Source organism: Accipiter gentilis, chromosome 10 (genome assembly GCF_929443795.1).
Source record: "Accipiter gentilis chromosome 10, bAccGen1.1, whole genome shotgun sequence".
In the NCBI taxonomy this organism is placed as follows: Eukaryota; Metazoa; Chordata; class Aves; order Accipitriformes; family Accipitridae; genus Astur; species Astur gentilis.
In genome coordinates, this window is record NC_064889.1 from 7769645 (window position 1) to 7795814 (window position 26170).

Below are 26170 nucleotides of genomic sequence, written 5' to 3' on the forward strand. Positions count from 1 at the left end.
AAACATAAACATTCTAGTTCATGCTCTTTACCTCTGGTATATGCCTTTACGGGTTTCATTACTTATTTTATCAGTGTGAGCTGCACTAATTTACTTAGTCCTCATGAAATCAAAATACTTTTGCTAATTACCACGAGTAGGGTAAAATACTTCTAAGCCCTATTCCATAGTGAGAAATTAGTTTCATCCTCTTTCGTACAAACTGTATGAATCATGTCACCTCTGAAAGAAGCTGTGCCTGCAAGGCAGTAACTTCACACAGCTTTTCAGGCCAGTGTATCCAAACAAAAATTCATGTCTTAGTTCTGTCTGAGGTAGGTTCTCTTGGAATTCCAGGAATTTTTTTTTGTCTTGAAGATTCGTTTTTCACAGTAAAGCTGTGTTTTTCCAAGGTAGGTAGTCCTAGACCTGGATGAAAAGAAATAAATCTATACTTAAAAAAAAAAAAAAAAAAGTGTTCTCACTGGATAGTCCAATCATCAGGATGTATTTTTAAGAAAAAAATACTGACTGGTTCAGTTTAGAGCAAGAGTCTGTCATTCTAAAGGAATCAGTCTGAATCTAAAAAGGCCTTAATATATTGTAACATGAAAATAATCAATATAGAGAAGTAGAAGGGTACTGTTTGAACACTTCATACAGTATAAAGACTTATAGTAATTAAACACTCTTTTTGTAGCTATTTAGCATGAAGTCCATGAGAATTTCTTTTCCATTGTTTTTACTCTTAATATTATGATGTTGTGATGGGTTAACCCTGGCTGAACACCAGGTGCCCACCAAAGCCGTTCTATCACTCCCCCATCCTCAGCTGGATAGGGGAGAGAAAATATAACAAAAGGCTCGCGGGTCGAGATAAGGACAGGAGAGATCATTCACTATTACCGTCACGGGCAAAACAGACTCAGTTTGCAAAATTAACTCAATTTATTACAAATCAACCAGAGCATGGTAATGAGAAGTAAAATGAAATCTCAGAACACCTTCCCACCACCCCTCAGTTCTTCCCGGGCACAACTACCCTCCCGGATTTCACCACCAAGCCCCCCCAGTGGCACAAGGGGACAGGGATGGGGTTTATGGTCATTACACGTTATTTTCTGCCGCTTCACCTCCTCAGGACGAGGGCTGATCACACTCTTCCCCTGCTCCAGCGTGGGGTCCCACCCACGGGAGACAGTCCTCCACGAACTCCTCCAACGTGGGCCATTCCCACGGGCTGCAGTTCTTCACGAACTGCTCCAGCATGGGTCCATTCCACGGTGTGCAGTCCTTCAGGAGCACACTGCTCCAGCGCGGGTCCCCCACGGGGTCACAAGTCCTGCCAGAAAGCCTGCTCCATGGGCTCCTCTCTCCACAGATCCGCAGGTCCTGCCAGGAGCCTGCTCCAGCGCGGGGTTCCCACGGGGTCACAGCCTCCTTCGGGAACCCACCTGCTCCGGCGTGGGGTCCTCCACGGGCTACAGGTGGATATCTGCTCCACCGTGGACCTCCCTGGACTGCAGGGGGACAGCCTGCCTCACCAGGGTCTTCACCACGGGCTGCAGGGGAATCTTCGCTCCGGCGCCTGGAGCATCTCCTCCCCCTCCTTCTTCACTGACCTTGGTGTCCGCAGGCTTGTTTCTCTTACATGTTCTCACTCCTCACTCCGGCGGCAGTTTCTCTCCGTCCCAACTTTTTTTCCTTCTTAAAAATGTTATCACAGAGGCGTTACCACTATCACTGATTGGCTCGGCCTTGGCCGGCGGCGGGTCCGTCTCAGAGCTGGCTAATATGGGCTCGCTCTCTCTCGAACACAGGGGAAGCTTCCAGCAGTTTCTTACAGAAGCCACCCCTGTAAACCGCCCCCGCTACCAAAACCTTGCCAAACAAAACCAATACAGATGTGCATATTGATGTAGCACCTATGGACTAAGCTAGCAGACAGTATCTATGTGGTGAAAATATGATCTTTGTCTCTCTCGAAGTATTACTATTTTAGATAAAGTGATTAGAAACTCCCAGTCTCTAATGTATTAAACCTTTAAAATCAGGACAGTTCAAAATAAATGTCATTTGTTCTAGATGCTGCATGGGCTCTGTAATAAATTTTTAGGATTGCAGAACCAAACTGTAGCCCAATCTAAGTTCATTCAGATTCACATACTGATAAGTAAATTAGCATAGTTTTGAATTACTTGAATACCCTCTGGTGAAGACAAAAAGAATTTCAGTAAAATTAGACAAAAACTATTCGTATGTGATCTCTCAGTTTTATTAATGTGTATATGGGCAGAGAACATATGGATGGAGAAGTTGGTACTATTTGTGTAGCTAAAAGAAGGAGGAGCCGGTTGATAGATTGATAGAGAAGTCTGGGAATAACTCCTTTCTAAGCAAATAATCTCCTTTCACATTTCTTCTTGAACTACCTCCATATATTTCAAGCATGAAAGGCTGATGCTGTTGCCTTCACACAGATGTTAAAAGTCTTTGGAAACTTTATCTAGAGAGAAAAAAATCCTTTTGAGTAACTAAAGTAAGTTTCAGTGTAAATTAGATCTGTAAGATTCTAAAAAATCTCCTCATGGATCAGTTAATTCTTTACAGAGGACTAGAGGATCTTTAACGCTCTTATGAGCTGAAATGACATTTGGCAAATAGTAGGTACAAAGACTGAAGAGGGTCAAATGCAAACTGTGGTTAAGTTCCAGACGCTTATTTCCTGGTCACATTTTGCTAAATTTGGAACTGAGTCAAAATCTTTTGCAAAATGTGTACTGCATGTAGTTACTTACATTCCATGTATTGTTTCACTGGAGGCTATGGGATTTGGCTGTTTCATTTGTGTTCTTAAGTTATTTATTGTTGCTGTATCATAAAAATGAGTTGTGCACTGCTGGTGTAATAAATTAAGAAATGTCTTATTAAACAGGCAAGGATGAAAAGGATATCTTATTAAAATATCTTGGTTGAAAAGTTGTGTAGGTGATTGGATAAATTTTTATGGTGAGGTGTTTTATTTTGTGAGAGTGATCTTTCCCTTTATGCAGAAATTAAGAAAAATTTGCACTCTTTTCAGCGATTGTTGTTAACAGAGATTTTAATACATACAAAGGAATCATTTCAATAATTTTTTTTTTTCAGTGATTCTGAAAGCATATGCTGAATTTTGCTTAATGCTATGATGGAATAAGACAATTTGTTAAACACACTTCTGATTCTTGTGATGATTAAAGCATCACCAAGGGGGGATGTCACCCAAGAAGAAGCCAGTTGTCTCTTCACTGTATCTCTTACTTGGTGAAGCCATCCCCCTGGTTATCAAGAACAGCTTTTGTAGTAGGAAATGACAGGACCCTAAAAGTACTAAGGGATGCTTGTGTGTTCTTGAATGCTCTCTGACTAACCTACAGTACTTGTGAAACAGGGATACTCTGTAAGTTGCTGAGGTTGGAACCACTCATGAGAGCAGTAAAAATAGCAAAGCTGATGACTGACCAGTTGCTTTATCTGTTTTATCAGATCTTTTGCACTATAGGAAGGATAAGCACTGGGGGAATTCCCAGTGTGTGTCTAAAAATAATAGAAAAATGTGTCTTGGGCATTAGAAAGAAATAAGAAAAGGGCATAACACATTCTAGTATTTATGCAGATGACTTTTATTTGAAAGCTGGAGCTAAGCAGAGCTGTATGTAAAATAGCTTTCTTCCTGAAAGTTCAGCTTCTAAAAGCCCACCAATTAAAAAAAGGCATTATAACTGATTAAATTGGTTTGGTAAACAGTGTTACAGTGAAAACTGAGATGCCCTGTGCCTGTTAATTTCCAGGCCATGTTTCTGGACCAGTGAAAGAAAATATTCAATTTCTCTTGCAGTTGCTAATATGTAGGTATAATAGTCAGCTTCTTCAAAGAAAGTAAAGTGATAAAATTATTTCTGCTGCACAGGAAAAAAAAAAAGGTATTTCCCTGTCCTGCCAGTATAAGGAAACACTAATATATATATATGTATATGTATATATATATATCTTTAGTATTTAACTGTTGGTACAAATATTTAAATACTACACTACCACTTATTGTAATGTTTGAATTCATCCAACATGTTGAAAAATTTATTGCAATTTTTAAGCAATATATATAACAGAGTATTTATATGATGTGACTTCAACCAGCTTCCTGGAATTAAGAACCTAGTCTCCCAAAATAGTTAATGGAGACTCCAAAGTGCAACTAGAGTACCATAGTGGAGCCTGTCTACATCTGTTAACTGTGCAGGGAGAATTTCAGATCTCCATGTGCAGATTGACTTGTTTGGCTACAGACTAGGGGTTCTGAAATTCTTGCGCTGTGGTTTTTCCACCTCTTGGTAAGAAGAAAGGCTGATTAAATAGGTAAACCTTTAACTCTGCCATTAGGATCTACAAATCAGGGTTATCCTGAGCTGGAAATGAAGTTTTAAAATCTGACATCACTGGATAATGTCATGCTAGCAAACTCGTAGGCGTGCAGTCTTGAACTGATGTCAAGTGTCATGGAAAGGGGAATGCATTTTTAGCCTGCTTTTCTAACAGTCTCTCTAATGAGACTTATTCCCATCCGTGCATCATTCTTCCCAGTTCCCCTGAAACCATTGTACAATTTGAAAAATAGTTAGAATTGTCAAAGTTAATAGAATTTTTACAAAATTTGTCAAAGTCTGTGGCTGGTGGAGAAGAAAGACTGAAACTAGAACTGTACTGTTTTCTACGCTGTTTGACAGCAGTTGGGGCACAGTCTAGTGCATACCTGGTTCTGGACTAACTCTGGGATGTGCTGGTGGCTGCAGAAGTTTATGGTATTAAAGGTCAGAATTCTAAAGAAAACAAGGTTTCCTTCTTTCTGCTGCTCACAGAACAATTTCCTCTAGACGTGATAGGATTTTCCAAATAAGTTTTTGACATGTGGAATTGATTTATAGATTCTGTGAATTCAGAGATGTTAACTGTGCCTCAAAGCATGCTGGTATTTGTGTGTTGTTATTAACTAAAGGTAGATAGGTGGGTCCAGACAAAACTGAAGAGATCAGCACCTGCAGCATTGAGACAGCTGTCTCCTGTTTCTGAAAAATGTTGGAGCTATTTGTAAATCCAGAAGGTCACAGGGCTGTATGTTGCTTATGCTTGTTAGTGCAGCTTCCTGTGTGCTCTTATAATTCACTTTATTCCTAGCTTTCACAATCAAAATGCTGTTTTTCTTTTTTTAAGGCCTAGGGTTCTTGTGCAAGAATACTGGATAGTTCTTCACTGAAGCAGTGCGGCAAATTGCAAATGATGTATAAAACTGAAGTATTTCTCTTCGCTATTTCTCTTCAGAGTACAGAGTATATGTTGTGCTGTTTGATCTTACAGTAAGCTTAGTCATGTCCACGAGAAAGTTCCCAAGCCTAGAAGTAAGAGCAAAAGTGCTATTAAAAACTAAACCCCAAATTTCATCTGTACGCCTCCACATACAGTGAGCAACGTAGCTGAAAAATATTTCAGTATTTTTTCAGACTCTTTAAAATATAGATGCAGGAGAAGAAAAATGACTGCAGTTCCTCCCTGCTCTTCCTTACCCCCTGTTAGCACTCTTTAGAGCAATACATACTCTGCATTTTTCCTGCATGCAACCAAGGCAGGGTGAGTCTATTGACCTATCTGCAATCCTTTCATTACAAACATTACTTTATTACTTCTTTTCCATGTTAGGAAGGCAAAGCGATGTAATTCTAGCAAGTTCAGGTCTTTTCCTCAGCCAGGTTTCTCCAGTAAGAAACTTAATACACTTCAGCTATGCTAGTCCTTAACTTTTTGTCTCCATGTGGAAAAAAAGGCCCTCGCTGAAGTATTTGCTTCCACAGGTGCATGTGTCTTCGTCTCGGTAGTGTTTAATGGATAGATTAGGTCATGGAAAGAACAGAGAACAATACGAGGAAATCTGTTGCTTAGTAAATTCTTGTAGTGGCTTCAAGAAGGACTGATAGGACAGGAAGACTTTCAAGGTCAGCTTTCAGTGGTGACACTGGCTGGGGTGACATTCTCTAAAGTGTCTGACTTCCAAGAGGTAAAGTATTATGGGAAAGTTTACTGCTTATCTGTAAGTAGCAATGACAATTATAATAGAAATTCTCTGAATGTCTGTCTGTTTGAGGGCATGCTGCTTAGAGGTTTTAATTCTATCATTTGAATTATAGAGAAAATACAGAGCCAGATTTTCAACCTCCTGCTGGAGGTTGTTTACATAATTTTGGGCTTTTCAGCTATGGCTTTACTTTAGGAGACTGACAGCCTAATTTAATCAAGCAGATGTGGATTTGTATATGTGGACTAGATATTCAGTCACATAAGCTGTGTTAAAAAAAAATAAAAAAATCACAGGTCATATTCAGGACTGTTTGTAGTTGCCTGAGAAGTTCTTTGCATTCTTTGCAACTAAACCCCTTTTGGATGAAATCTTTTTGTGGAAGTAGTGTTTTTTCTTCCTTTTAGTTAAAGATTCTAGTTTTTAGAGATCATCATCATAGAAAACAATGGGTTTATACATAAGAAAATAGTAGCTGCTGTGTAGTTTCTGAGTTGCATGTGTTATGTTGCACATAACCAGATCCATTTCTATATTAATTAAAACACAGGTACTGGTGGTGTGAGCTTAGTTCACATCCAAATTTAACTATTTGTCTAGTTGATGGTAGTAACCTTCTTTTCCACATACCACCACTTTTACTTTGATGCTAGAGCTTGAAAAAACAAGTTGTTATCAACTAGATAAAATTCAGCTTGTACCTTTTTGCATTTCAAAGTATTATGAACTCCACCATAGATGGTTTGCTTTTCAATGTCTACTGACTGCAGCTCCAAGAAATTGGCTCATTCTGTCTGTCATGAAATAGAGAATACTGCTGGTTAATTGACTGAATTTCAGCAAACTGAAAAGCAAGAGGTTTTTCCAAAACATTGGTAAATAAGAGAAAAGCTGACTCAGATGAGTGAATATTGCATGTATTCACTCTGGCAAACTGACTGATTTAGTGGAAAGTGACTGACATAAACAATAAAAACATAATTTTTCAAATAGGTTTCTGCAAAACTAAACAGGGAAATGAGAGTAACCCTGCTTCTCTGCTTCTTGCACTGTGGTTGGTCACTCCTTAAGCCACCATTTTGATCAGCTCATTTAGCTGCTTTTTTGCAGGTGACGGAAGAACATGGTTTCAAGCAAAATCTTTTTGTTCTGTTTTGTTTTTTCCCTTTTATGTGGTCTATAGTCTTGCCTGTCTGTTGAGCATCTGTCTTACCAAACACTACTGATCTGTTGTGTGACCAACTCCCTGCATCAAATAATAGATTTTTCTCTTTCCGTCTCCTCCCCCCAGCCATTTGTACTTCATATAACACCTAACTGAAATTATAGATCATCACTGAAATCATTCCTGTTCCACCTCCACAGCTTTTTATTTTGAATCGACAGTATCAGGATTCTTTCTTTCTTCCTTGCTTTTCTAGCTAATAAGCAGACCTGCTAGTCAGGCAGAGCAATTTTCTGCCATGCTTTGAAAAAATTCTAATAAATTGACAGTCTGTATTGTCCCAAGTGATGATACATTGTTTCTAAAAATAATCAACAACAACTCCCAATCAGCTTTGCTATGCATCTAGCTTCAGATCAGCAGCAAAGCAGAGGAGTTTGATCAATGTGTCTAAAATAATTAAAAACCAACCAAACAAAAATTAAATATGTGAAAGAGAATGTCACTTTGGATACCTTCAGGTAATTTTTGTTTTATGAATCTGTCTAATTTCCAGGGCTTTTTTTGTTACAAAAAGCAGAGAAAAATACAGGTGTTTCAGAAATCCATGTGTTTGAGATGTTTAGAAAAATATATCAATAATTCCTTCTGCAGTAGATTAAACGGAAAGATATTTATGTGCTGAAGCTTGCAGTAAGCTCTACAAAACATGTTCTAATTCCTTAGAGTGATGTTGTCATCACATTTGTCGACTAAGCCAAATTCTTTTGTATTTTCCCCTCTTTTTTTTCTGTCTAGTAGTCTATGATGAGCAGTTTGTTTCAGAAGAGATTGTTCTTCACGTAGTTTACAGGTGCTGTTTTCATATATGAATTTGGTACGTAAGTTAAAAACCCCAGGCACTGTTATTTTCTTTAGCTGTTGCCTGTAGATGTTAATATTCAGAATGGTGAAGGGTTTTATTCCCCCACCCCCAGGCTTATTTTGCAATCAGTATCAATTTCCATTTTTTTTCTGGCTTTCTAAATTTCCTGGTTTGCACACTGGTATTTAACTCCAACTGTGTCCGGCTTTTCATAGAATGTAATAATAGATAGTGACAACAGTGGCAATTAGAACTGATGGTCTGCTTCTTAGAGATGTTGAATATCCATTAATCCTGTTGCAGTTGGTCAGAACTGTTCAAAAGCTCTCAAAAATCAGGCTGTGCTATTTGAACATCAAACTTTTAATATCTGTTAGTTGCTAATGCTTTTTTTTGCATACAGTTCTTCTGCATGTTTCCTTATAACACTTTCCTTGATTGATCAGTTTCCAGTTCTCCTCATTAAGCCTGAGTATTTCCTGTTAATTATTATTATTTTTTTAATATTGCCTGAATTACAGGAAAAATTATAAATGCAAAGATACTATAAATTTTTACAACTGTAGACGTAGCTATAGGTTATTTGTGGTGAAAGAAAACTTACAGAATGTTACCACATTGATTTGACTAAATGAAAGACGGATTTTCTTGCTGCTTAAGGCATCTTATATTTTCTTTGAGTTTTGATGAACAGCCATTCTTAATACTACATAGTTTCACACTAGACATTTTGTTTGAAAAAGAAGCAAAATTTAGTTTGCTAATATGTATAAGCATAAGTCTGAAAAGGAGTTGCAACACAGAAAAAGAAACAAATTCCAAGAAAACCACAGAGAATTGTAACAGGTACAGTACTAGTTTTGCCTTTATTTTTAAACAAGATCTGCATGGTTTTTGTCGTCATTTGACCAAAAAAACCCCAAACCTTTAGTAAGCCAGGACAAAGGCACAAATGACTAAGCTCACTGTTTTTTTTATTTCACTGAAGAAAATGGTTTTCATCTCTTCCCATTGTCCCTCCAGGATTATCTCTAATTGGAGTGTGAGAGGTCTCTGACAAGTTTTGAAAAATATATTTAGCATATGTCTTGTCTTCTCTACTCATTTCTATACTAATAGTTCACAGCAGCATATAAATTGATACATGCTTCTCATATGAACTGGACTAGTACTGCTAACATTCTCAGAGGCTACCAAACACTACTTGGATAAGTTTCAGTTGGTTTTAGAACAGGTCATATTCAAATCAGTGACGTGGAAGTAAACCCAGATGTACTGTGTGACATAGCCTGGCGTTGGGGGACTCCATTTCCTCCTCCTGTCAAGACTGGTTCCTCAACAGCACTTTTAGCTGAAAAAAACTGGCCAGAATCAGACAATCTAAAGCTTTGCCTCTGTTAAAAGTTTGCTGTCAGAGATAGCATTGCAAATCCACTTTCTGTAGTTGCTGTTTTGTAAGTCAACCCTGGTTTGATTTTGTCAATTACAGCAGTCCCCCAAACAGATTAACTTATACCATCAGGCACACTTTATCCAGCGCAACTGTAGCTGCATGTGATTGTTGGCTACAGAGAAATCCCCTCTCCCTTCTAAGAAACATTTTTTTATATCAACAGAAGTCTTTCATGTAGGCCAAACCTGAGGCATTCAGCCTATTGCAAGGTGTTCCTTTGACATTGCTTTTCACTTGGTACAGATCCCTATTATTTCTTTCCCTAGGACTCAAGAGAGATCTTTTCAACTGCAGTAGGATGTCTCTCAGCAATTTCTTATGGACTTAATTCACAGTTGGTACTTTTCTGCTTAGATAGTTGAAAAAAACTTGACCACGTTTTTCCCTTTCCACCATGAAAAGTGATCTGTTGAGTTGGCATTGAAAATAACACGCTTACACTTTCCTGTCCTACTCTACCCTGGCAGAAAGTTTTAGAAATAACCCATAATTTAAAAAAACGTGGTGTTTTTCCCTAACCCTGATACTGACTTGCAGATTTTTAATATAAGCAAAGATTCCAACAATTGAACATGATTTATAAGAATTCTGCTTTAATCCTGCTAATCCTGTAGGAATGAGTGCCTTCAGAGTACTTAAAGCAGGTTAATATCCATTATAATTGATTATAGTCATATTTCAGTTCTTTCTCAGTATAAAATGCAATGTATGACCTTCACTGCATGACTTTCCTACAGCTTGACACCCTGAGCTGAGGGAGAGTTCAAGATTTGGGTTCTGATGAGCTACAAGGCAAACTATGACTGCTCAGTCACCAGCATAGTTATTGAGTTTAATGGCCTTTAATACGGCATCTGTGATATATTGTTCTGTACTATTCAAATAGGAGGAGGAGTGCTTTCTCTTTAGATTTTTCTGATGCATGGTTTTCAGTTTTCCTAATGGGTTCGTCACAGATTGTCAATTACTTACATAGTTTAAGTGAAATGCACAGTTGCTATATTAAATTATGCATCTTCAAAACGTTGTGAAATGAATCATTCCAGATTCCATGTTTCATATCTTTATTTTCTCCTTTTTATCTCTAGTTGTTCTGAAAATCTTGAATATTACATTAAACTATAGTTTTTAGTAGGAAAAAGAATTAAGCCTTCTATTCTTAGTTTAATTTTCCAAACTAAATGCAATAACTGAGGAACTTCATGTTTCACAGAAATGAGGATGGGAGTCACAGGGTTGGGGGAAATTACTAGTTCTGTTTTGCTGTGTAATGTGTCTGTGTGAGCTCTTTATTGCTGTAGCTTATTTAGCTGCTGTATACACTCAGCTGATATGCTTACTGTTGAATTCCAGCACATTGTATGAATGCCTGGCAAGCTAGGCATTCTTTATACATTATATGCATCTAAGTACATACGCGTCTACATTTCTTGCTATTCTTTCTACATTATATGTGTCCAAGGACTTACCAGCACTTGCTTTTTGTACATGATCTGAATCTCAGAAGTTCAATTCTACTGTTATTTTTGGGGTACTTATAAGAGAGGGAACTTTCCCATCAGTCTGTCACTGAAGCTGTGGGATGAACCAGTTGTTAGGATCAGTATTTTTAAGGAGAATGTGGGAAAATCTCCATTCTGTGTTTTGCCTTGATGTGAGGAACAATGCAACCTGAAGAGTAACAGACAGTCAAGCCTTGTGTTTAAAATAGCAGCTGCATTGTCTACCTCAAGGCATGAATATGATGAAGACTCCATTTTAAAAGACTATACTGAACTCCTAATATGTTGACTGCGCACTTGACATACAATTAAGCATTTGTGCTCTTCTCTAATCTCTGTCCAAGAAGATGAAGGATGCTTGGAGAATTATATCAATAAGACTATTTATACAAAGCTCAGAATACTAACACTTCTGATGTCCTTTAAGCTTCTGCCTTCATATCCTTGTCAGCTCAGTCCACTGCACACATTTTCTAAGTCAAACTAGCTTAAGCTGAGGAGGGGAGAAATGGGTTCCATTTCTCACATGGAAGAACCACTAGTCAGGGTAAATAAGAATTTTTCTAGCTATAGGAGAAATCCTTTCCTTCATCAGTGACACACTATAGAGACTCAGGAAATAGGTAAAACAATAGATGTTTCTCATGCAGTGGTTACAAAGAGATTTCAAGTGATGAAGGCTCAGTACAAAAAGAAAATTTGTTTGTGCTAGCACTTCACACTGTGCTCAAGAACTGGTCATTAAAAGTTAAATCATCAAAGTGCTGCTTTGCACTGGGGAATAACGTAACTGTCAAAGGTGTCTGCAAGAACATGAAACATTAGCAAGTCATAGATCTTTTGTAGATGAGTGTTATGGCTTTGTGTGGTGTGGTTGGTTTTTTTTGGTAGCAGGGGAGAGGCCGCAGGGGCAGCTCCTGTGAGAAGCTGCTAGAAGCTTCCCCAGCTCCGAGTGGGACCCGCCGCTGGCCCAGGCCGAGCCCATCAGCGACGGTGGTAGCGCCCCTGGGAGAACAGATTTCAGGAGGGGAACGGTAGTGAGCAGGGGGATTGGGATGCGAGAGGAACCCTCTGCAGATACCGAGGTCAGTGGAGGAGGAGGTGCTGGAGGAGGCTGATGTCCCTGCAGCCTGTGGCGAGAGGGCAGGCTGTCCCCCTGCAGCCCATGGAGGGGAGTGGGGGAGCAGATGCCCCCGAAGATGGTCTTGACTCCATGGGAAAGCCTGTGCTGGAGCAGTTTGTCACTGAAGATCAGCCCACAGAAAGGACCCACACCAGGGAAGTTTGGGAAGAACTGAAGCCCGTGGAAAGGACCCACACCAGGGAAGTTTGTGAGGAACTGCAGCCCGTAGAAAGGACTCACGTTGGAGAAGTTCATGAAGGACTGTCTCCTGTGGGAGGGACTGGAGCAGGGGACGAGCAAGGAGTCCTCCCCCTGAGGAGGAAGGAGCAGCAGAGACAACGTGTGAGGAGCTGACCCCAACCCCCATTCCCCGTCCTCCTGCGCTGCTGGCGGGAGGAGGCAGAGAGAACTGGGAGTGGAGTTGAGCTGGGAAGGAGGGAGGGATGGGGGGAAGGTGTTCTAAGGTTTGGTTTTACTTCCCAATATCCTTGTTTTTATTTGATTTGTAGTAAATTAAATTGATTTTGTTTCTTCCCCAAGTTGACCTTGTCTTTTGCCCCTGACCATAAGTGGGGAGCGATCCCTCCCAGTCTTTATCTCGACCCACATGCCTGCCTTTATATTTTCTCTTCATCCCACTGTGGTCAGGGTTGGGGGGAGTGAGCGAGCGGCTGCGTGGTGCTTTGTTACCGGCTGGGCTGAAACCACAATGAGCTATGCACCAATGCTGTGTGTCAAGTTTTGTACTCTTCCCCCACAGTTTTCAACACAGACATCTGCAGGACATGACAGAGCCACTTTCCATAAGTAGAATAATAATTTCTTTGATGCTTGTTGCTTGTCTTTAAGAGGACCTTTGTACTGATAGTTGCCATCTAACATAAAAAACTTTTTCTTCAGGTGATCTTGTTAATACTTCTTAAATATTACTGCTTTCTTATTATTAGAGACATCTTTTTTTCATACGTTGCTTGAGCTAAATGAAATCTTTGCAAAGAACCACTGAGCAGTGTAACTGTAGGTAAGGCCTTGTTCTGAATGTAGAATTTATACCGAAGAAGCCTAGTCTTAAAGAAACTAAGCACAAAGCTGATGTTATAAAAGATAATGCTTTTGTCTTGTCCTAAAACTACTTCAGATGGCATGCATGAAATAAAAATAATGGAAATGAGCACACACTTGAGACTTTGTGGGGAGATGCTGATCCAGCTTCAACAGAGCATTAGCAGAGAAGGTTTTCAGCACTGTGTGGCTGGTTCTAAGCTGCTGGGAAGATTGTAGGATGTATTTCAGTCCTGTAAGAAGTAGAAGTCGAAAATGGCATCCCTTTTAATTTTAGAACAAGGATTGCATGAGAGTCTCAGAAGACAATTGAGGTACTTCTAAAAACTAAGTGGAGGAAGCTTCTTCAGCTCCTTGTTAGCGATTACTTTGAAATGTGAGACAAAAATAGGGAAAAATTGAAAGTTACTGTGAATATTCATTCTTAATGAATAATTTCTCTGCCATCTGGCCTCAGTTGATTTTGCTAAGACTCCTTCTTACCCTCAAAAGACCTGTTTGAGATCAAGTTCTTTGTTTTGAAATAGATATGTAGAATCTTTAGTCTGCATTTCCTCCTTTTCTTTGCCAACTTCACACAGAAGTTATTGCAGGGACCATGCAAACGTAAAAAGGTAAACTCAAAATTTGTCCCCAGAATTGTAAAGGAATTGCAGCTGAGATTAATCTATACCCTGAAGCTTTTGATAGATAATGGTAATTTTATTCTGTGTATTTATATCTTTGTGTAATTTGTTATAGACAAAGCTGTGGTCATACGGGGAGCATTCTTCAGTTTATTGTCCCACTGTACAGGGGAATACAATGGACAGAGTAAGCAGTATTTAAGGTTGCTCTTAAACTGGGTATTCACAGCAGCTAACCTTAGCCTATTCTTACTCTGTAGTCAGTGGGTAAAGAGAAGGGAGAAGGCTCGTTCAGAAGGATTATAATTTTGTAATAACAAAATTCAGTTCTTAAGATCTGAAGTTAGCCTTAATGTTTGATTCCTACATGGATTATGATTATAATCTCCCATTCGCTAGTCAGGTGAAAGGCCATTTGTAAGGAAGAACTTGCCTTTCACAGAATGACTGAAGAAATTATTTGCAGGGGTAGGATAACAATAACTGCTATTAATCTCACTGCAAGTTATGTATAAGCTTGAGGTTTTGCATGCTGTACTATCAAGTTAAAGATAGTGTTCAGTGAAACAGAGAAAAACTAAAAACCAAACCAAAACCAAAAAAACCCCAGAAAACTAAATAAATTCTTGAGGCTGCAGTGTGTGTCTGTGTGTGAAAAGCCAAGAAGACATTTCCTTATGCCCTAACAATCATAGTATCCATGGTAATCTTTCAGATCGCTTATGACAGCAAACTAAATGGAATACTTTTTAGCATAGTTTAAATGATACATTGTGATTTGCTAAAAACATGTATATGCTTGCAGTACATACGTGTAAGTTCTCTTTCAGCTGAAGAAGTAGGTCAAGTGTTGGATGGAAAGCGTTGATTTTTCTGTGCAGCTGATGCGTTGAACAAAACTATAAAAATGTTTCAATTGTTTGTTAATACATAGCTGAAAAAAGGAATATACCTTGACTGCTAAATTATTTCCAGGCCAGTGATAAAAGTTACGTTGTCTCCTTAGCAGAAACATCATCATTTGATTTTTGAAGGCTGCATAACAGAGTTTTTAGTTATTTCCCCATAGCTAATACAAGTTTCATAGTGTAGATATTGCAGTTTGTTAACATGGTATACATGGAAATGTTGAGGCATATTCACACTTGATGGTTATTTCTATCCCTTGCAGTTGAAGTATCTTTGAAAGTGTTACAGCCATTGTAAGTTGATGAGGGTTTTACAGTTGTGGTTTTTTTTAAGTTCTGTGAGGGTGATAAAGATGAGGGTCATAGGCAAACGCAGTTTGATTGCTGCTTGTATTTCCTTTGCAATGTATGAAATGATTTTTTTATGTTATTCTGAACTTTAAAATAACCTACTGTATGAGGATATCTGTGACGTGGTACAATCATAACTAATTTCCAACAAAGAATTGAAGATAATTTTTTGGTCAGATATATGATTCTTGCATGAAAATAAATCACAGTGAAGGAGGAAAAAAAGCTAGGAATCTTATGAAGTACCATATATTAGCTCACAAACACTTCATGTTACAGTTGATTTGTTACACAGACAACTGGGATTTTTTTGCATAAGGACTATTATCTACTGAGATTTGGTTATTTCTGTAGGTATTCTAGGAAATAATGAGTAATAATATAATGTTCTGTTTTCATATCATAATTCCTACAAATTTATAAAAATTGTGGACCTTGTTATGTTTCTGCCTGTTTTAAAAGCATTATCAGAAGGAATGTTTTCCATGATGAAAGGGTTTGGGCAGATATGTGTTAAATCATGATTTTGATAAGGCTGGGCTCAGTTACAAGCGTATGAATTTTGTGAATGGATTAGAAAAACAGAAATGGGAAAACTGTGAGTGCCTTTTAAAATAATAAGGTGAAGCTTTTAGTAATTGGATTATGTATTTGCAAGCAGCAGGACTTACAGTTAAGAGATAGGAATAGATTATATGCTAAGGGAAATGCAGTTTCTTTTAAAAGTAAATAAATCCTATGAAATAAAGTACTGTTCCTTCTTTCTTCATGTTTTTCTCCCTTTTTTTCCATGAAAGAAAATGGCTATCTTAATTGAGTCTTCTCCTGGATAACTCTTCAGTAGTTCATTGCCTTAGATTTTTGATAGCTTATGAGAAGAAAAACTTCCAAAGGTGTATTTGATAAATCTTAAGAGAACTGTTAGGGGAATTTTTAAGCATGAATTACCATTTGGATGTAGGACAGCTATAAGGATGTTTTTGTACATTCATAATTCTTTTCTTTTTTCTTCTTCTTCTTAATTGTCTGGGTTGCGCCCAAGTAATCTTAATGCAAATTGTTGTATATGGTAGTTCATCTGCATTGAGAGTAGCATCCATTAAGCTCCCAGGGTCAAAGGTAAAGCTGATTTTTGCTAGTTATTATTATTCAAATAGCATAGAATAAGTACAATAATTAATATATTACTTTTTTTTTTCCAGATTTCTCAGGGGACAAAATTTTGCTTATTCATACCTTCTACTGTGGCAAAAATGGATTATTTTCCTCACCAAAAACCAGCAGCATAACGCCCATCTGACACATGCCTCAAGGAACTCTTATTTAAAGTCTGTTGTAAGTAAGTCAAACTAAAAATTTGCTTAAAGATAGCTTTAATCAGCTGTGTATCTATTTACAGCTCAAGAACAAGCAACCTTACCAGGAGAACAAATCTTAGCAGTCTGGCTTTTCAGTAGTAGCTGTTCTTAAATGAAAGTATAGGAGGAGTTAACTTGCTGTAAACCAGAGGTTGAGGTTGAGCTGCTTCCTGACTACTGTATGCCAATGTGTCGTACCTGTGTGTTCTGTTTGTCTCCCCACATCCCCCACTAAAAGTTGACTGTGATACATTGCAAATCAGCAGCTATGGGCTTATGCATTAATAACATGATCGAAAAGATTATCTGCATTGTAAATGAAGACTTAGATCCCTGTTGCTATGACAATTAATTTTAGAATTCGCAATGTAGAAATAGGGGGCTAAATAACTCAAAATGCAAGAAACAGCAAGTGATTAAGCTGGTCTTTGTGTTTGTCGTTGAGCTGCATGCATTTTGTGATGCCTGTAGCCCCAAGTGTTTCATTTTTAATGCAGTGCAACCTTGAAAAAATAATGAAACTCCACATTATATATATCCAATAATGGTTATTCAGACAGCTTGCTTTTCATGTACTGAAGTAAATTTTATGTATGCAGAGTATATGATACATGTTTTTGTGAGAGAAAGTTGTGTTAAGCTTAGAGTTTTGGTCAGCATACCCTCTTTGTTTGAAAGGATGATATTTGGTGGAATATGTTCAATATTTGGAAAGAGAGTCAGGAAGAATTTATAGATGAGGAAAATGGGGGGAGGGGGAATTCTGAATGAGGAAATATCTAGCTTCTTCATACTGCTTCTGTGGAGAGATGTTCTAGTGGAAGAGATGCATGTTACTTAATGAAACTGTGCATTTAATAAGAGGCCTCAGATTAACATTTGAAACCCTAATTGTTATATTTCCAGTACAGTATAATACTGCCTACTTCTTTATCACTCTCCCAGATAAAAGAATAATTGATACTTGAATTTTATTTAAAATGAAGGTCTTTGTTTTATGGAAATTCCAATTTTATCAGTGGCATTATATTTATCTCTTGCACTGCTGCATTCTGCCAGAATACAATTAACACACTAAGAGGGCCCTCGTGAACAAAATAAGGGAAACACTAATTGCCTTATGTTCATTCTCTTTATCTGTTGTCCTGTATGAAAGCAAAAACATGATAGCAACGGTGTTGTTTTATCCTGAAAAAATACTGATGAAGGGATGTAGAGGATCCTTATCTGGAAAGGCTCTGTCTCCTGCTTGTCAGTTTATTTCAGTTCTAGATCCCTGTTTCTGTGGACTTCTTGTTTATCTATGACATTTTTTCCTCTCTAAGAATGTAATCATTCTTGAGTAAGAACAATAGTGTTATGAAAATCCTCTGAAGCCCCATGAAAATGTGGTTGTAAAAATGTTCTAGCAGAGCATCAGAGCAGATGAATTAATCCTCCTGCATGTGAATCTGACATAGGACTGGTGCTGTGCTTTTTGTTAGGCTGCCATCAGTGGTGGAGTGCAAGTAAAGGTCCTCTCGGTTGTTATTAGTGTTACCAGTGACTGTAGATACTTCAGAACATTTTATGGGAACTCAGGTATTTTAAGGTATTGAGTGTCTCTAGCTTTCCATAATGTTTCTTCAGTGAGAGTGTGCCATAGCTCTTAAACGCATCATGATCTTTTCAATTTTTCTTTTCTACTTTCTTTTATCTTTGCCTCCAATAATAGCTTAGAACCTTTAATTCTTAAATAAATTGCCTCAAAAGATGATTTAGTGGTGTCCTTTATCAACAGTTCTTGCTTCAAATAATTCAAATAAATAATCCAATAGTAGATGTTTTAAATAAAGAAATGTAGCTGTGTTTTTAAAATATTTCCCAGTTGGTCTCTAAACTTTGGTGGTATTCCTCCTAGAACTACACTTAAAATAGTTCAACAACTCTCTTGTCTTGGATAATAGCTCTTCAATGGTTTCCACAGGGGTTTAGCATCTTGACTGGGGATTCTTCAGCATAGCTTCCCTCGTTCTTTATTTTTTTCACTTCTGTGTCTAATGTATCAGGGCTTGTCTACACAAGATACTAAGGGAAATTGATGCAAGTCAACTAAATGTAGGAATTTAAAGAGGGCAGCTCAAATCCCACCAAGTCTCTGTGTGCACTCTCTCATTCACAATGAAAGTGGCCTCCAGTGAATTTAGTTTAATTCATTTCGAAGGCAAGATGAGCCAAACCAAATTAAGGCCACATTTTATTCCCAGATGAAACTGTTTGCAAAGGAATTTAATGGACTTGGACAAATCCAGTTAATTTGACTTAATTTTCCTGGGTTCCATGGTGTAGACAAAACCTTGGTAATAATGCTTGATTGGAGCTTTTATTTTTCTGTTTTCTTGTTCTTCAACTTTTGTTCCTATAACTTTGATATTTTATACTTGAGAAGGTAGATAGCCCATAATTGTACTAGTCACTAAATGTTGTCTTGTTATCTTACATGTTTTTAGAGTCCATGTTTTATAATTAGCATATAAATACCCTACTTTGCCCTTGGGTCTAGTGCATGTTACCTTTTGTTAGGTAGTTACCATCATTTTGGCTTCTTCAACTAATGCCTTTTAATTCATCAATAACTACATCTGCTGTCAAGATCCTATCTGTCCATCAACTTTTTAAACCATTTGTTTGTAGATTTTGCAGAACTGGGTGATTATTACTGCAAATAAGTTGTGACTACATGTGCCTTCTATAATGGAATTATGCAGTGCCTCTTAATGGAGTGATTTGCCATTCTGGTGGTAGAACTCAGTCAACTGCAGCTAATTTGAATGGAGTCAGACTAAAGGTGCTTGTATGACTTAAGAGCTGGTCTTCCTAGCTCAGTACAGAGGCTTTAAGGAGCATTTTGGTGAAGTGTACAATAGCTTAAACAGTACAGTTTGTAGAGATATGTTTCCTATTTTGTTTCTTTCATTGGAGTTCTGAGAGCAGCATGGGCTTAGTTGTATAAAACAGATTGCAAATTTTAGGTCCACTTCATCTGTGATAGAAGTGTATAATATACATTTAGTTCTATGGGAGATGTTCTGGCCAAGGTTAAAAACTGGCTTTCATCTTTATGTTCTTGGCAGCTAAAACTGGAAACTATTTGAAGATAAAGTCTGTTTAATACAAAACTTCTGAGGCTGGTGAAGTAATCTCTAATTTGAATGGGATGGATACAAAATGTAAAGGTAAAATTCTTAAGAGATATGCTCTCTTTTAATTGGCCTTTAAAATTCTGTAATATAGGAGTCTGAGCATAAATATCTAGTCTTAACTCCAATTATTAAATCCACTATGATCTGTGAGATCTGCTTTGAGAGTGTCTGGCTTAAGCAGCTTTATGCATTGTATGAAAAAGCTGCCCTGTGTCCAGTGATCTATGGTCAAATTTGAATTTCTGGTGGGCTAGAGTATCCTGCTGGTAGGCAGCATCAGTGTCATACAAGTTAAGGCAATACTGGAGAGATTTTGTAGAAGTTGAAGGCCTGGAATCTCTGGGAACAGTGAATACACTGCAGAGGGAGCTAGGATGTCCTAAGTGAACAAAAGGTGTGGAATATTTCTCTGTAACCAGTTTTGTTACTTGTCACTCAATCAGCTGAGAGCTACTTTTGTTAAGAAACAGCAAGCTTCTATTTGAATGTCTTTATTGAGACACTGTAAGTCTTTCCAAGTCATCCTGTCTAGGAAAAAAACTGTCTTGAGAAGTTAAGAACTTTCTGGAAAAACTTTGTCAGAATTTCTGTCCAGTTGTTTGTATTTATGGTCTTGTGCAGTCTTGACAAATTAAGTTGAACATTTAAATAAATAAATACACACACACACACATACACACACAAGTCCTGGATCTTTCAGTATTTCAGGTGTGATTCAAGTACCTAAATAAGCACCTGATAAGTATTATAGGTAGAAATAGATGATTCAGGTATGTTCCTTACACATAGATGTGTATTGCCAGTTTGAAAGCTCTGAATCATCTGGGATAGCCACATGGGACTAGCCAGTATGTGCAGACCCATACACTTCTGGAGCAGTGGCTGAAACCCAGAAGATACTATGTGATATCTAGGGTAGTACTAGCTACATAGCTTTATGTGCCTGAATTGATTTCTACATGGTTTATTAGACTGTGCAGTCATGTTTTACCTCTGCTTTCTCCTCTTTGACGTAACTTTTCTCTGAACCCCATGTGTTTGTTTTCCTCTTTCCAATTACTGTAAATAAATACATAAAACTGAATTACAAATCTGTACACCTTTTTTCATATAGCTAGAGATGCTGTTGAGTAATTTGCCAGAAAATTTCTCCTTTTAAATGTTGAGAGTTGCACAATGTCATACACGGCTGTCATCAGTCAGGCTGGAGTTTTAAAAGACTTCACATTATCTAGCTCCCACTTCGGAATTTCTCCGAGTTCTTTCTCCTGGTTATTTTTTAGTTGACTTTAAAAAAAAAATAAATAAATCATGCTTCCAGGATGAAGTACTATAGTCATACTAACACTTGTTAAAAACCAACCAACCAACAAGCAAAAAGAAACCAGGAGAAAATTGTATGCAAAAATATGCACCTTTCAAGAAGAATCTTTTTTTTTTTTCTTTCATCGCCCTCCCCCCACCCCCCCCCGAAAGGTAGTTATTGCTGAAATTTTCCTATTCAGAAATCAAAGTCAGCGTGTTTCAGTTTTGACTTAACATAATCACTATGGTAGATTTATCCAAGGATAGGTTTTATAGAAGTATTACATAAGTAGTACATAAATAAGCATTATTGATTTAGTGTAGTCACTCTAGTAGTAGATTGGTTGGGTAATATACTCATCTGCAAATGACCCATGGCTTTTGGCAGTCTATATACTGGATTCTAATTGACACACAAAAACCCCTTTGAAATCCCAGATAACAGCAACTGTCTATTAAATGTAGTTGTCAAATTGCTGGGCCATTTAAACGCAAAAGACCAGGAAAAATAAGAAAATAAGCTATTCTTTCTGCAAGCAGTAAAATTAATTTAATTGTAATACGAATTAATTTAATTGATACGAATGTATCAAGAAGAGAAAAACTAAGCGACATGTGAATTTATGAAGGGCCATACAGAGGTTCTCATCCATTGGTATTTAAATAAATACAGATGTTAAACTGCCAAAGTTTAAACCTTCAGGATTAATGGAACAAGCAAAGAACAATGAAACAATTGTCAAATGTGAGACTAATTCAAAATAATTAACATTTTCAGAAACATTTGGAGGTTTTCAAATGAATTAGAGTGAGCACTGCAGTAAAGAGATTATTCAGGTAGCTTCCGTTTAACTCATAACAGTGTCCTGAATAGAATTATTTCCTTTTCATTTGCTGAAAATTTGAAGTAGACTTTTATAATTATTCTTAACTATCCATTAGTAGTTGTTTGCATAATTATGCAAACTTTGGGTAAGGATTACCTGTAGCTTTTGGAGAAGTTTATAGATTCAAAACAAATAGGACAAGAATATACTTCATAACTGCATCTGCTTTGTGCAAATGCAGGGAGATTGCCTACTTTGTAATCTGTAATGCCCTTTAGTTCTGTAAACCAGCAAACTGTATTAAGCAGCAATATTTTAGTCCACTTATGACTTAAACTTACTGTCTCTATGATTTTCACATACATACACAAAAAACCCCCACAGCCCCCTCCCACCCCCCCCCAAGCCCCACCCACCCCAACCTAAAAAAGGGTTGACTTCTGCTCTGTTACAAGCAGGGCTTCATTCTGAGATGCCCACAACTAAATATACATTCAGAGAGAGCTACTGGCATTAGAAGCTAGGTAGGTATGTAAAGCCAAACCTGTATTGTCAGTGATAGAGGACCATTGTGATGATGTAGCAGGAGAATACTGCTGAAACATGCTAGATTAAAAAGTTTAAAGGTATCTGCAGCAGACAACTTCAAAGTGTTAAGACAGTATTATCATCCACACTTCTGCATTTCCTTCACCAGCGCATGATCCCAAGTGGCATTTGCTGGCTGACTGGGATCAGCAGTTACAAGTGAAACATGGAAGGCCAGGATTTGTATGTGTACATCATTTTGCAAGTTTCTCAAGCCTAAATATGTTCTAAAGCTTCAAAAGAAGATAAGGTGACAGAACAGGTCTGGTCATCCATACCAAAAAATTCAACCATACTGGATGGTACCAGCAAGGTTTTATCCTGGTGCAAAATAAAGATAAATAACAAGCCAGATAGTAGCGTGTTGGAATATGCCTGTGCAGTTTATTGAGGTGCTAATTTAAGACTGTTGTGGTTTAACCCCAGCCAGCATCTAAGCACCACGCAGCTGTTCACTTGCTTCCCCCCCACCCAGTGAGATGGGGGAGAGAATCAGGGATAAAAACAGTAAAACTCGTGGGTTAAGAACAGTTTAATAGGACAGAAAGGATGAAAATAATATGATAATACTACTAATAAAATGACAATAATAAAAGAATTGGAATATACAAAACAAGTGATGCACAATGCAGTTACTCACCACTTGCCAACCAATGCCCAGTTAGTTCCTGAGCAGTGATCCCTCCCAGGCCAACTCCCCCCAGTTTATATACTGGGCATGATGTCACATGGTCTGGAATATCCCTTTGGCCAGTTTGGGTCAGCTCTTCTGGCTGTGTTCCCTCCCAGCTTCTTGTGCCCCTCCAGCCTTCTCGCTGGCTGGGCACGAGAAGCTGAAAAATCCTTGACTTAGTATAAACACTGCTTAGCAACAACTGAAAACACCAGTGTTATCAACATTTGTCTCATACTGAATCCAAGACACAGCACTATACCAGCTACCAGAAAGAAAATTAACTCTATCCCAGCTGAAACCAGGACAGTCTGGTTTCCTATCACTGCAGGATGTTGTATTGTACTTTACATGTATTTAGGTAGGTCTATTTTTGAAAATAATTCAGTATTTTCTCCCCAGCTTCTAAGGAAAAATTGTTCGCAGTACTTCTGTCACTGGGAGCTCTGTCTTTATTTCTAGACTATGTTTGCTTGTGGCTTGGTGTATCTATGAAGAGCAGTCTTAATCCCGTTCTCAACCTTGTTTCATTGGCTCTGCAATCCAGGCTTTTAGTGATTTATCATAAGATAAAATGCTTGACTTCTGATGATCTGTAGCCTTTCATTTCACCTGTTTCAGTCTGAGGTGATCACTCTGAAATGTAAGTTATTGAACTTGCTCCCCATATTCCAGAAGAGGGTTTGCCAGTATTTGCCTTCTGTTTTTACCTTATAGGTCCATTTTGAATACTGGAAAGCATAAACATGTTTGTATGAGTAATTGTTTCTGATTTTTCCAACTATATCTTGGACACAGCCCTGACTGTATCTGCACAGACCACTCCCCCACCCCGTATCTAAACATAGAAATAAAACTCCCCAGCTGTTTAGGGGAATACTGCAACAAAGCACAATTGAAGTGTTACTCTGAATACAAAAAGTTTATTGAATTGAGGTTATAGTGTATTAAATAATGTTGAAGTCAACCCAGATAAAGGCTAAAGAGAAATTTCATGTTGGGAGTAAGATAGCCTTCCTGTAGGCGAACCACAGTAGTCACGAGATTGTGTCTTCATTGGTACAAAAACATTAGAAATTCAATGTCAGTCCTTTCAGCTATTCTTGGTAGAGCATAATCTTTCTATATTTCAGATTAGCCTTGTATCTTAATATTTAATCACCTTTTACCTGGGCAACAAATGCTCTGAACAATTAACTACTCTCACATATACATGGTATTCCTGTTACATAATCTGAAAAGCTGAGTGCCTACGTTAACTGCCAGTTCCCTTAAAGCCGATGTTCCCCTCCTAACCAAATCTTCTCTAATGGACTAGATTGTTTAATTACATTATTTTCCCTTAATAATTTTTATCTTATATATGAACTTTGGCAAAGTGCTATCTAATGAAGAGTGGAGGAGCTTTAGAAATGTAATAACCAAATAAAAACTGGCTTACTAAAAAATTAAAGTTTCTGAAACTGTAAGTAAATACATTTTGCATGCAGAAAAGAATGAGAAATTGCACAGCCTGAGCTCAAAAAATATAAATGTTTCACTAAGAATAAATGGTCTTATTTACTGCATTGGTTCAATTTCATTATATTGTCAGGATTGTAGAATTATAGTATTCTCCATCAAACACGGCATGTCAGAAAGAATTACTTTCAAAGTCTGGAGCTGTGCACAAACAGGGTCTTTCTGCCTTCACAACCAAAAATGCAAGCGTCAGGAACATTCAACACAAGAGCGGTCTGCACTTAGTCTGTATATTGCCAAACCAGCTGAGAGGAATCAGTAATGTTAATAGGCATTTAGCCTTGTCACACTGCAGGGAAAGTAAAAAAAGTGTGTGTGGGAACTGGTTTAATGCAATTGGTGAGCATGTTTCCACTGGCTTCCTAGAGCGGTCATATTATTGATGGTGCTTATTTCATCCTTTCTCTGAAAATTATGAAAGTGGAAGATCTTAGTTGCAGTTTAGTCATTATGTCTTCCTGAGGATTTGCCCACTGTGCACTGTTTGTGTGCTGTTTTCTTTCTGAGACTGTTTACTTCTGAGTATGGCTCAGTTTTTAGAGAGGTACTTAAAGGAGAAGAAAAGATCAAGTATAACTGAGATTGTATTAAATTGTATTAAAATGATTTCAAGTCATATTAACCCGTCTTAACGTTTAGAAGTAATCAGTATCTCTTCTTTAAATACTTTTAAAATGCTTTTCCTTACAATATACAACAAATTATCCCTTTTTACTGCCTTTTGTATTTGCATTGTATAAATAAGAAATTATTTAAGGAAGAAATTTGGCTTGAAAGTGAGTGGAAACCAAGGTCTTAATTGTGTTTTGAGGATCAAGATGTTTTCACTTACATTCAATTCAAAGTGCCATTTCTGTATCATGTGACACATTCAAAAGGAAGACTGCAAGTATATCTGTGTGTCTATCCTGTTAACTGCAAGAGGAGTGATGCTTATTGACAGGTGGATGTAATATGGATGATTGTGTTAGATCTTTTCCAAGTATGTATATTTAAAGTGTAAGTTGTGTTAATGCTTTGACTAGCCATCCAGAGCAAAGGTGGTGGTGATGGTTTTGTGGGTGAGGAGAGACTATATTCACGTGGTGAGCATACTACGTCTGGTAGCCATCTGGCTTCTGAGTCACTGCCGCCTCCTTTACAATTTATTTTCTTTTTTTTTGCTTAGTAGTTTTTACTATTCCATCTGTGTGGGTTTTCACAGCTAATAGTAGTTTTCTGGCAAAGATAATATTTTTTTAAAGACATTTTTTGTTGGGTTTTGTTTTGTTGGGTTTTTTCCCCCCTCTAAATTTTAGAGAGCTGAGAAAACAACTCCCTCTGCAGACGAAAATATTGCTAGTTCAAATGTATACAGGGAGGATCCTACCAACTCTGCTCGTTGCTTTCGGAGTGTAGAGCACGCATAATTCAGACTTTTTTTGTAAAGGTTTTTGTTCAGGATGAAGTAGTACAATTAACAGCCAGACTACCTGCCACCTGTGATAATTATGACTTCTAAATGGGGTAGAGAGGTGGTGTTTGCTGGATGAAAAAAAAGAAAAATTAATACATGTTTAGTAATTAGAACAACAATAAA

At 37.7% G+C, this 26170-nt stretch overlaps 1 protein-coding gene across 5 annotated transcripts in view; it reads left to right on the top strand.

Moving 5' to 3' along the window:
- Positions 1-26170, top strand: part of OTUD7A (OTU deubiquitinase 7A) — a 149726-nt gene that overhangs the window by 59860 nt on the left and 63696 nt on the right. For 4 of the 5 annotated variants that reach the window (XM_049813321.1, XM_049813325.1, XM_049813323.1 and 1 more), the window contains one exon: positions 16340-16476. The gene's annotated coding sequence lies outside the window, so the exon portion shown is untranslated. The remainder of the gene's footprint in view (positions 1-16339; positions 16477-26170) is intronic. The other variant, XM_049813322.1, reaches the window with a different exon arrangement.